This window comes from Trachypithecus francoisi, unplaced genomic scaffold (assembly GCF_009764315.1).
Source record: "Trachypithecus francoisi isolate TF-2019V2 unplaced genomic scaffold, Tfra_2.0 Lachesis_group5, whole genome shotgun sequence".
NCBI classification, from domain to species: domain Eukaryota; kingdom Metazoa; phylum Chordata; class Mammalia; order Primates; family Cercopithecidae; genus Trachypithecus; species Trachypithecus francoisi.
The window spans coordinates 90,639,125-90,652,219 of record NW_022681470.1 but is presented as its reverse complement, the minus strand read 5'-3'; the positions used below and the strand labels follow the sequence as shown (position 1 = coordinate 90,652,219).

The following is a 13,095-nucleotide window of genomic DNA, read 5'->3' as shown; positions in this document are numbered from 1 at the left end:
CCAGAGACATGCTAGCCCCAAGATAGCCCTCCTCTGGCCAGGAAGATGCCAGCCTCGAGATAATCCCCCTCCAGCCGGAAAGATGTCAGCCCCAAGATAACCTCCCCTCCTCCCAGAGACATTCCAACCCCAGCACAAAACTTCTCCCTCACACAGAAACATTCCAAGCTTGTAATACTCTCTTCACTTGAAAACCAATATATACTCTTAGTCTGTAAGAGAAAGCAGTCCTGACCGAAATCAGCCAGAAGCCCCTTTCAGGTTTTATGCAAAGAAAACCTTTCTTGAACTGTGAAGCCAAGTTTCGTGTTTCTTTCATCTTTCTTTAACTTTTACACTCTCTCCTTATGACTAACTCCATTTTCCTCAAATCTTTGTTCAATTGTGGCCCTCTAAATAAGGTTGAACTTTACCAACCTGTTCTAAAATTGTTATCCTGCTACCAACACCAGATCATATTATTCTATTTTCTTTTACATTTTCTACAGAATACATAGTTTCATGTAATAGTTATATTTTCTTGCTTATTTTTAGTGTGCATTTTTAAAATACCTCTCCTCCTTATAGCATAAGCTACATAAGGGCAGGGAATTTTTTTGTCAGTTCTATTTTAAGGACCTAAAACAGTGCCTGGCAGAGTAGCCTCAGTAAATATTTGTTGCATGAATGAAAACATGGGTTATGTAATTATTTCCTTCATGGGTTAGCATCTTTAAACCTCACCAGAATTTTAGAGCCAAAATTAAAATTATCTAAAATGATTGAAACCTATTATTCATGTTTTTGTTAGTAAATCTGCATGTATTTAATATTTTTGGGGTTTGTATTATGTAAGATAATTTGTCTATTTGAATACCAGATCTACTTTGTAATTATAATTTAAAATTTGTAATTGAAAAATTAACTTGGACTTTTAAAAATTAACTTCATTCAGGTTAATTTTAATAGTAAATAAAAATTACCCAGTTAATCAAGATACTAAGCTTACTATTTTAAGTTGAAATCTTACTTCATTGATCACAGTATTGAAACATTTGAAAGGATTTAAGACTTGCTTTATTTATAATTTTCTTTTTAGATTAAAAAGATTATTTTAAAAGTCTGATGAGGCTTTATTAAGTCAGCAAATTGAGATTCTTAAAAACAAAATACGAGACAGGAGCAAGATGGCTGAATAGGAACAGTTCCAGCCTCCAGCTCCCAGCACGAGCGACACAGAAGATGGGTGATTTCTGCATTTTCAACTGAGGTACCAGGTTCATCTCACTGGGGAGTGCCATGGGTGCAGCCCAACCAGCGAGAGCTGAAGGAGGGCAAGGCATCACCTCACCTGGGAAGCACAAGGGGGAAGGGAATCCCTTTTCCTAGCCAAGGGAAACTGAGACACACAACACCTGGAAAATTGGGTAACTCTCACCCTAATACTACACTTTACCAAGGGTCCTAGCAAATGGCACACCAGGAGATTACATCCCACACCTGACTGGCAGGGTCCTACACCCATGGAGCCTCCCTCATTACTAGCACAGCAGTCTGAGATCTAACTGCAAGGCAACAGCAAAGCTGTGGGAGGGGCGCCTGCCATTGCTGAGACTTAAGTAGGTAAACAAAGCCTCCAGGGAAGCTGGAACTGGGTGGAGCCCACAGCAGCTCAAGAAGGCCTGCCTGTCTCTGTAGACTTCACCTCTGGGGACAGGGCAAAGCTAAACAAAAAGCAGCAGAAACCTCTTCAGATGTAAATGACCCCGTCTGACAGCTTTGGGGACAGGGCATAGATAAACAAAAAGCAGCAGAAATCTCTTCAGATGTAAATGACCCCGTCTGACAGCTTTGAAGAGAGCAGTGGATCTCCAGCACGGAGGTTGACATCTGAGAACGGACAGACTGCCTGCTCAAGTGGGTCTCTGACCCCTGAGTAGCCTAACTGGGAGACATCCCCCACTAGGTGCAGACCGACACCCCACACCTCACATGGCAGGGTACACCCCTGAGATGAATCTTCCAGAGCAAGAATCAGACAGGAACACTCGCTTTTCAGCAATATTCTATCTTCTGCACACTCCACTGCTGATACCGAGGCAAACAGTGTCTGGAGTGGACCTCAAGCAATCTCCAACAGACCTACAGCTGAGGGTCCTGACTGTTAGAAGGTAAACTAACAAACAGAAAGGACACCCACACCAAAACCCCATCAGTACGTCACTATCATCAAAGACCAAAGACACATAAAACCACAAAGATGGGGAAAAAGCAGGGCAGAAAAACTGGAAATTAAAAAAATCAGAGCGATCTCACCCTCCAAAGGAACGCAGCTCATCACCAGCAATGGATCAAAGCTGGACAGAGAATGACTTTGATGAGTTGAGAGAAGAAGTCTTCAGTCCATCAAAATTCTCAGAGCTAAAGGAGGAACTAAGTACCCAGCGCAAAGAAACTAAAAATCTTGAAAAAAGAATGGAAGAATGGATAACTAGAATAATCAATGCAGAGAAGGCCATAAAAAAACTGACGGAGATAAAAACCATGACACAAGAAATATGTGACAAATGCACAAGCTTCAGTAACCGACTTGATCAACTGGAAGAAAGAGTATCAGCGATTGAAGATCAAATGAATGAAATGAAGCGAGAAGAGAAGTCTAGAGAAAAATGAGGAAAAAGAAATGAACAAAGCCTCCAGTAAGTATGGGATTATGTGAAAAGACCAAATCTACATCTGATTGGGGTGCCTGAAAGTAAGGGTGAAATGAAACCAAGTTGGAAAACACTCTTCAGGATATCATCCAGGAGAACTTCCCCAACCTAGTAAGGCAGGCCAACATTCAAATTCAGGAAATACAGAGAACACCACAAAGATACTCCTCGAGAAGAGCAACTCCAAGACACATAATTGTCAGATTCACCAAAGTTGAAAGGAAGGAAAAAATCTTAAGGGCAGCCAGAGAGAAAGGTCGGGTTACACACAAAGGGAAGTCCATCAGACTAACAGCAGATCTCTAGGCAGAAACTTTACAAGCCAGAAGAGATTGGGGGCCAATATTCGACATTCTTAAAGAAAAGAATTTTCAACCCAGAATTTCATATCCAGCCAAACTAAGTTTCATAAGTGAAGGAGAAATAAAATCCTTTACAGATAAGCAAATGCTTAGAGATTTTGTCACCACTCGGCCTGCCCTACAAGAGACCCTGAAGGAAGCACTAAACATGGAAAGGAATAACAGGTACCAGCCATGACAAAAACATGCCAAAATGTAAAGACGATCAATGCTAGGAGGAAACTGCATGAACAAACGAGCAAAATAACCAGCTAATATCACAATGACAGGATCAAGTTCACACATAACAATATTAACCTTAAATGTAAATGCACTAAATGGTCCAATTAAAAGACACAGACTGGCAAATTGGATAAAGAATCAAGACCCATCAGTTAGCTGTATTCAGGAGACCCATCTCACATACAGAGACACACACAGGCTCAAAATAAAGGGATGGAGGAAGATCTACCAAGCAAATGGAGAATAAAAAAAAGCAGGGGTTGTAATCCTGGTCTCTGATAAAACAGACTTTAAACCATCAAAGATCAAAAGAGACAAAGAAGGTCATTATATACTGTTAAAGGGATCAATTCATCAGGAAGAGCTAACTATTCGAAATATATATGCACCCAACACAGGAGCACCCAGATTTATAAAGCAAGTCCTTAGAGACTTACAAAGAGACTTAGACTCCCATACAATAATACTGGGAGACTTCAACACCCCACTGTCAACATTATACAGAACAACGAGACAGAAAGTTAACAAGGATATCCAGGAATTGAACTCAACTCTGCACCAAGCGGACCTAATAGACATCTACAGAACTCTCCACCCCAATTCAACAGAATATACGTTCTTCTCAGCACCACATCACACTTATTCCAAAATTGACCACATAATTGGAAGTAAAGCACTCCTCAGCAAATGTACAAGAACAGAAATTATAACAAACTGTCTGTCAGACCACACTGCAATTAAACTAGAACTCAGGACTAAGAAAGTCAATCAAAACCACTCAACTACATGGAAACTGAACAACCTGCTCCTGAATGACTACTGGGTACATAAGGAAAAGAAGGCAGAAATAAAGATGTTCTTTGAAACCAATGAGAACAAAGATACAACATGCCAGAATCTCTGGGACACATTTAAAGCAGTGTGTAGAGGGAAATTTATAGCACTAAATGCCCACAAGAGAAAGCTGGAAAGATCTAAAATTGACACCCTAACATCACAATTAAAAGAACTAGAGAAGCAAGAGCAAATACATTCAAAAGCTAGCAGAAAGCAAGAAATAACTAAGCTCAGAGCAGAACTGAAGGAGATAGAGACCCAAAAAATCCTTCAAAACATCAATGAATCCAGGAGCTGGTTTTTTGAAAAGATCAACAAAATTGATAGACCGCTAGCAAGACTAATAAAGAAGAAAAGAGAGAAGAATCAAATAGACGCAATAAAAAATGATAAAGGGGATATCACCACCGACCCCAGAGAAATACAAACTACCATCAGAGAATACTATAAATACCTCTATGCAAATAAACTAGAAAACCTAGAAGAAATGGATAATTTCCTGGACACTTACACTCTTCCAAGACTCACCTAGGAAGAATTTGAATCCCTGAATAGACCAATAGCAGGCTCTGAAATTGAGGCAATAAAAAATAGCCTACCAACCAAAAAAAGTCCAGGACCAGATGGATTCGCAGCTGAATTCTATCAGAGGTACAAGGAGGAGCTGATACCATTCCTTCTGAAACTATTCCAATCAATACAAAAAGAGGGAATCCTCCCTAACTCATTTTATGAGGCTAACATCATCCTGATATGAAAGCCTGGCAGAGACACAACAAAAAAAGAGAATTTTAGACCAATATCCTGATGAATATCAATGCAAAAATCCTCAATGAAATACTGGCAAACCGAATCCAGCAGCACATCAAAAAGCTTATCCACCATGACCAAGTGGGCTTCATCCCTGGGATGAAAGGCTGGTTCAACATACGCAAATCAATAAACATAATTCAGCATATAAACAGAACCAAAGACAAAAACCACATGATTATCTCAATAGATGCAGAAAAGGCCTTTGACAAAATTCAACAGCCCTTCATGCTAAAAACGCTCCATAAATTTGGTATTGATGGAACGTATCTCAAAATAATAAGAGCTATTTATGACAAACCCACAGCTAATATCATACTGAATGGGCAAAAACTGGAAGCATTCCCTTTGAAAACTGGCACAAGACAGGGATGCCCTCTCTCACCACTACTATTCAACATAGTGTTGGAAGTTTTGGCTAGGACAATCAGGCAAGAGAAAGAAATAAAGGGTATTCAGTTAGGAAAAGAAGAAGTCAAATTGTCCCTGTTTGCAGATGACATGATTGTATATTTAGAAAACCCCATTGTCTCAGCCCAAAATTTCCTTAAGCTGATAAGCAACTTCAGCAAAGTCTCAGGATACAAAATTAATGTGTAAAAATCACAAGCATTCTTATACACCAGTAACAGACAAACAGAAAGCCAAATCATGAATGAAATTCCATTGACAATTGCTTCAAAGAGAATAAAATACCTAGGAATCCAGCTTACAAGGGATGTAAAGGACCTCTTCAAGGAGAACTACAAACCACTGCTCAGTGAAATAAAAGAGAACATAAACAAATGGAAGAACATACCATGCTTATGGATAGGAAGAATCAATATTGTGAAAATGGCCATATTGCCTAAGGTAATTTATACATTCAATGCCATCCCCATCAAGTTACCAATGACTTTCCTCACAGAATTGAAAAAACTGCTTTAAAGTTCATATGGAACCAAAAAAGAGCCCATATTGCCAAGACAATCCTAAGTCAAAAGAACAAAGCTGGAGGCATCACGCTACCTGACTTCAAACTATACTACAAGGCTACAGTAACCAAAACAGCATAGTACTTGTACCAAAACAGAGATATAGACCAATGGGACATAACAGAGCCCTCAGAAATAATACCACACATCTACAGCCATCTGATCTTTGACAAACCTGAGAGAAACAAGAAATGGGGAAAGGATTCCCTATTTAATAAATGGTGCTGGGAGAATTGACTAGCCATAAGTAGAAAGCTGAAACTGGATCCTTTCCTTACTCCTTATTCAAAAATTAATTCAAGATGGATTAGAGACTTAAATGTTAGACCTAATACCATAAAAACCCTAGAAGAAAACCTAGGGAATACCATTCAGGACATAGGCATGGGCAAGGACTTCATGTCTAAAACACCAAAAACAATGGCAACAAAAGCCAAAATTGACAAATGGGATCTAATTAAAGAGCTTCTGCACAGCAAAAGAAACTTCCACCAGAGTGAACAGGCAACCTACAGAATGGGAGAAAATTTTTGCAATCTACTCATCTGACAAAGGGCTAATATCCAGAACCTATAAAGAACTCAAACAAATTTACAAGAAAAAAACAAACAACCCCATCAAAAAGTGGGCAAAGGATATGAACAGACATTTCTCAAAAGAGACATGCATACAGCCAACAGACCCATGAAAAATGCTCATCCTCACTGGCCATCAGAGAAATGCAAATCAAAATCACAGTGAGATACCATATCACACTAGTTAGAATGGCAATCATTAAAAAGTCAGGAAACAACAGGTGCTGGAGAGAATGTGGAGAACTAGGAACACTTTTACACTGTTAGTGGTATTGTAAACTAGTTCAACCATTGTGGAAAACAGTATGGTGATTCCTCAAGAGTCTAGAACTAGAAATACCGTATGACCCAGGCATTCCATTACTGGGTATATACCCAAAGGATTATAAATCATGCTGCTATAAAGACACATGCACACATATGTTTATTGAAGCACTATTCACAATAGCAAAGACTTGGAATCAACCCAAGTGTCCATCAGTGACAGACTGGATTAAGAAAATGTGGCACTTATACACCATGGAATACTATGCAGCCATAAAAAAGGATGAGTTTGGCCGGGCACGGTGGCTGAAGCCTGTAATCCAAACACTTTGGGAGGCCAAGACGGGCGGATCACAAGGTCAGCAGATCAAGACCATCCTGGCTAACCCAGTGAAACTTGTCTCTGCTAAAAAATACAAAAAACTAGCCAGGCAAGGTGGCGGGCGCCTGTAGTCCCAGCTACTCGGGAGGCTGACGCAGGAGAATGGCTTGAACCCGGGAGGCAGAGCTTGCAGTGAGCTGAGATCCAGCCACTGCACTCCAGCCTGGGCAACAGAGCAAGACTCTGTCTCAAAAAAAAAAAAAAAAAAAAAAGATGAGTTTATGTCTTTTGTAGGGACATGGATGCAGCTGGAAACCATCATTCTCAGCAAACTATCGCAAGAACAGAAAACCAACACTGCATGTTCTCACTCATAGGTGGGAATTGAACAATGAGATCACTTGGACTTGGGAAGGGGAACATCACACACTGGGGTCTATTAAGGGGAGGGGGAGGGGGAGGGATGGCATTGGGAGTTATACCTGATGTAAATGACAAGTTGATGAGTGCTGACGAGTTGACAGGTGCAACACACCAACATGGCACCAGTATACATATGTAACAAACCCACACGTTGTGCCCATGTACTGTAGAACTTAAAGTATAATTAAATATAAATAAATAAACGAAATACACAGTCATATTTAAACATAGTTTAAGGAGAATCAAATGCCAATTTTATGAATCACACAAAATATATGTGTAACACCTTTAAAAATGAATAAAATGTATTAGATTTATAAATAGAATACTAAGGTTTTTAACTGGGAATTCAAAGAATTAAAGAAGACCTAAGTTTTTTAAATGTTTACCTCAAATAAATTTAAATTGCATAATCGAAGAAACATATATAATTTTCTCCATGTAAAATGTATTGTCATCAGTATTTAAAATCTTGTATCAATGCAGGAGAAGATTTAATGATACAGGAGTGAGAAGGGACAAATGGTAGGGCTGGGTCCACAAGGCAGGAGAGAAAACAAGGTCTGGAGCTGAACTGAAGTTGGGACTAAGGTCTTTTTTCCACTTTAGCACTCCCAAGCCGATAGAAGAATTTAACTGCCTGCCTGAAAACAGTTGATTGGGACTTTTTTTTTTTGACCAGTACTATTGATATTTCCACTATGATCTGCTTATTTTCTCCCCACACCTCTAGCTGGCCTCCTAATCATTATGATTCCACTGGCAGTTGCCCTGTGTCCCTGCTTTTTTTCTCCACAGGAGCTGAGCAAAACTCCTTTTCTAGAGACAATTTACTCAGCTCTTAAAAATGCTAGTGCAGTTTTGTGGGAGGAAGGCAGCGACGTTTATCTCAGAAGATAAAATGTGTGTGTGAACTTTCTGAGTATAAGCTCCAAAGCAGAGAAGAAGAAAGGGAGCAACACTCCAGACCAAAAATGCAATGAGAACAAAGATGTTGAGATATAAAACTGCACAGCATTTTAACATAACTAATGTAACATAACATAACCATAACATGGAATGTTTTTAATAGTAGTGACATTAATTTTTTAAAATTTACCAAAATATAAATATATATCTTTGTATAATTTGTGTTTTTGGTCCTAAGCCTATATATTATATATCTATTTAATCTTCAAGGACCCAAGAGCATTTGCTCTGACATCTACAAAATGATGTGAAAATTAATCCATAAAGGAATTCATGCAACAGCATTATACAAATATCGCAAGTTCAGTGACTCTATGTGCCGCATAATCATTGTGATATATCAGAGGACAATTGATGGAGGGGTAAAGGTCTCTGGACTGAATGTTAAGGAGCCAGGCTTCTTTTCCAAGCCCAAATCACTTCACTGGTGTGCATCTTGTTAATCTTTTTATAGTGAAAAAAAAACTGACATAAGGGTATTGTAAATATTAAATGAAAAATTTCATAATGGAAACACTTAGAAAGTAATAAATATGATTTACTTAATTATAAAGTAATAAATATGATTGTTGTTTAGGCCAGTATTCTCTTTTGATTTGGGGAAGATGACATCACACTACCTGAAGTTACAAAGTGAAGAAAATATTCTATTATAATCTGTGAACGATAGAAACATAGGTAAATCTATAGCAGACATCCCCTGTCAGATCAAACATTAGTCCTTACATTAGAAAATTGGAAAGTATAGCAAATCAACAGCATAAATCAAAACAGGTACAGTGGGTTTATGTGCAGATTAGTTACGGGGGATTTTGTGTGAAATTGAGGTTTGGAGTACAGATGTCGTCACTCAGGCAGTGAGCGTATTAGTTGATAGGTGGTTGTTTTACCCACCCCTCCATACCCTCTGATAGTCCACAGTGTCTATTGTTTCCGTATTTATGTCCATGTAACCCCTATGTTTAGCTCCACTTATAAATGAGAACTAAAAAATAAAAGAGATGATAAAAGACATTCATAACATACTGTGAAACACAGGCAAGGATGTCAGCAGATTACTCATCAAAAACAATGCAAGTGAGAACAAAGTAGACCAACATCTTTAACTCATGGAAAAAAAGAAAAAAAATCTTATATTTTGGACTTCCATATCCAGAAAAAACATCTTATAAAATAAGGACAAAATAAAAGGCTTGCTCAGATTTACGAAGCTTTGTTGAAACTTACAAAAGCAAAAAAGATTAATCATCCGCAGACCCACGGTGTGAGAAAAGTTGAAGGAAGCTTCTCAGGTGGAATGAAAATGACACCAGATGAATACAGATTTTCACAAAGAAATGCAGAGTGCAGGAAAAGAGAACAATGTAGATAAGTTTATAAATCATACTTATTATAGCTTTAGAAATACAAGATCTATAAATTGAAATGTATAGACATATAACTTAGTACTGTTGTTTTTCATATTAAAAATCATTAAAGAGATACTTCACTTTGAAAATACATGCCAAAATTTCTTTAAATTTTTTTTTTAAAAAGGAAAAAGTGCATGGTAATTTTAAAAAACTGATTTGTTAGCATTTTAAACTTAAGGAGATGATGAGATTTCTTTGAAGAGATGTGTGTGAACTCCCATTAGCTCCCAGAGGCATCGAATATCTTTTGAGAACAGAGGATTTTCTTGATGGCATTTTTCATATCTTTGTTCCTCAGACTATAGATTATTGGATTGAAAAGTGGGGCAAAGACAGCAAATATCAGTGCAATGGCCTTGTCCAGTAGTGGTGGGAACGTGGCAGAGAAGCACAGATACATGAGTACCACATTGCCAAAAAACAGCAAGAAAATAGCAACATGGGTTGCACACGTGGAGAAAGCTTTCTGACGGCTCTCACCAGAGGGAATCCTCAGGATCACCGTGATGATTCTTAAATAGGAAAGGGTGATGACAGAGACAGAAGTCAGAATAGAAATAGCATGGATCACATCTTCAACCAGAATTATGGATGTATCTGTGCAGGCCAACTGCAGCACAGGTTCAAAGTCACAAAAGAGTTGATGAATTTGGTTGGAGCCACAGAATGGAAGAGTAGAAATCCACATAATCTCTGGCAATAACATGAAGAAGCCAAAAATGCAAGAGCCAGTGAAGAGCTAGATGCACAGTCGAGGGGTCATAATGATTGCATAGTGAAGGGAGTTACCGATGGCTACATACCTGTCAATGGCCATCACTGTGAGGACTAGGGCTTCTGTGACCCCGAGTGAGTGGAAGAAATACATCTGCAGGAGGCAGCCTATGAAAGAGATGGTTTTCAGTTCACTGAGAAGGTTGGAGAGCATCTTGGGGATAGTGACGGTGGTGTACCAAATCTCCAGGAAGGAGAAGATACTGATAAAATTGTACATAGGATTATGGAGATGGGGGTCCAGTCGGACAGCAAAGAAAATCATGAAATTTCCAACAATAATGAATATATAAATAAAGAGCATAAGAATGAAGAATAAGAGGCTGCCATTCTTAGATTGAGAAAAATCAGAGAAATGAAACAGTCACCATTGTCTGATTCTCTGGATCCATATTTTCAGCAGTTTCACTTGTTGGCTAATAAAACACAGTTAGCATTCTAAGTACATACAAAGAACAAATAAAAACTTTCTTTTCAAGCAGTTAAACAGCCTTGAAATTAGGCTGGTCAAATAAAATATACTATGTGAGTTATTTTGCAAAATACAAAGTTATCCTGTCAAATTTCCAAATGCTTTTTATTAATTATAACTTATGTTGTTAATTATTCTGTTGGATAAGCTAACAGTATTGCTAGTTAGACATATAAATTGGTACAAACTCCCCTGAATGGCAATTTGGCAATTTATATTGAGAGTTTAAGACTATTTAGAGCCTGTCTTCCACTATGTAGTCTAGGGAAAGTATGTCAGATATTAAAAAGAGATATATGACAATATTAGCTAGAATATTTATTATAACAGTAAATTAGAAACAATTTAAGTAAGTAGACATTTTTATGTTTTTTGAGATGAAGTGTTGGGGACACAGAATGAATCATGACAAAATGATACCCTCTGTGGACAAGAATAAGCTCATTTTTAAGTCAGCATGTTTAAAACTAAAGTATGATTACCAGCTTCCCTTAGTCTGACTCATTATTAACAATTGAATGAGAAGAAAAAATCCAAATATTCCACTGAATGTAATTTAAGACAACAGGCTAATCCCATGTGAAATATATGAATGTGCAAATTAATCTAATCTACACCCTAAAGGGGGTGTATTAGGGTCCTCTAGAGGGACAGAAGCAATAGGAGATGGATATATATATACAAATATATATAGTTAAAGGGAAGCTTATTAAATATTAACTCACACTATTACAAGGTCCCACAATAGGCTGTCTGCAAGCTGAGGAGCAAGCAAAGCCAGTCCAAGTCCCAAAACTGAAGAACTTGGAGTCTGATGTTTGAGGGTAGGAAGGGTCCAGCACAGGAAAAAGATGTAGGCTGGGAGGCCAGGTCAGTCTAGTCTTCTCATGTTTTTCTGCCTACTTTATATTCCAGCCACATTGGCAGCTGATTAGATGGTGCCCACCCAGATTAAGGATGAGTCTGCATTTCCCAGCCCACTGACCCAAACATTAATCTCCTTTGGCAACATCCTCACAGACACACCCAGGATCAATACTTTGCATCCGTCAACCCAATCAAGTTGACACTCGGTATTAACTTTCACAGGGGGTTGGTTAATGGTTGAAGTGCACTAATCTAGAAATTACATTCTAGGTGTAATTTGCTAACATTTGAAATACTTTAATCAATAGTCTACCTCAAGAGGCAGATTTGACAAGATCTTCAAATATTCTTATCTGTATCGACACTGTAGAGTTTATTAATGAATGTAAAGCAGGTTTTGTCAACTTCAGCATTATTGACGTTTTGGAACACACAATTCATTGCTCGGAGAGAAGGCGAGGCTGTTCATGCATTATAGAATGTCTAGCAGCCACTCCTGGTCTCACCTATAAGGTGTCAGTAGCATAGACCCCTTCCTCCATCATGACTACCAAAATGGTCCTAGAAATCGCTAAATGTCCCTGTAGGGAAGAAATACAAGAAAATTTGTGCCAGTTAAGAACCACTGGCAGACAGAAAATTTTTTTAAATGAAAAACCAGGTGATCAAGATATATTGATTGGCTGAAAGTATACCTAACCTCTGGCTTGCAGGGATGTAAAATATGATGAGTTAGGCAGCCTATAGAGCTTGGAGAGCTGCAATAGGCACATGATCCATTCATTCCTGTGTTCCCTCTTTAAAGGGATATTTATCACCTAATCTCACTAGAAAGTTGGCTTTTCTACTGGAGAGAATTTTGTTACATTTTATCTTTGATAGAAACTTTCATTTATTATACTAACCAGAAAGCATTAGGAAAAGGAGTTGAGACTTCCATGAGCTTCCAGGAAAAGGCCTAATAGTAGTATGTTTTTGCCTGTGTGCTAATAAATGTTTGTTTTCATGGCAGAATTCTGACTCTTGACTTGGTACTGAGGTGAAGATGGGATCTCTAAATAGAGAAAGCTACCATATCCACCAAAAACAGTCAGACAGCTGTGAACTGCCAATGGATAT

The 13,095-nt window shown here is 38.3% G+C and overlaps 1 pseudogene; it reads right to left on the bottom strand.

Annotated features, from left to right (window-relative positions):
* Positions 1–8,832: 8,832 nt before the first annotated feature.
* On the bottom strand, positions 8,833–11,029 carry LOC117075605 (annotated as a pseudogene).
* Between the last annotated feature and the right edge of the window lie 2,066 nt (positions 11,030–13,095).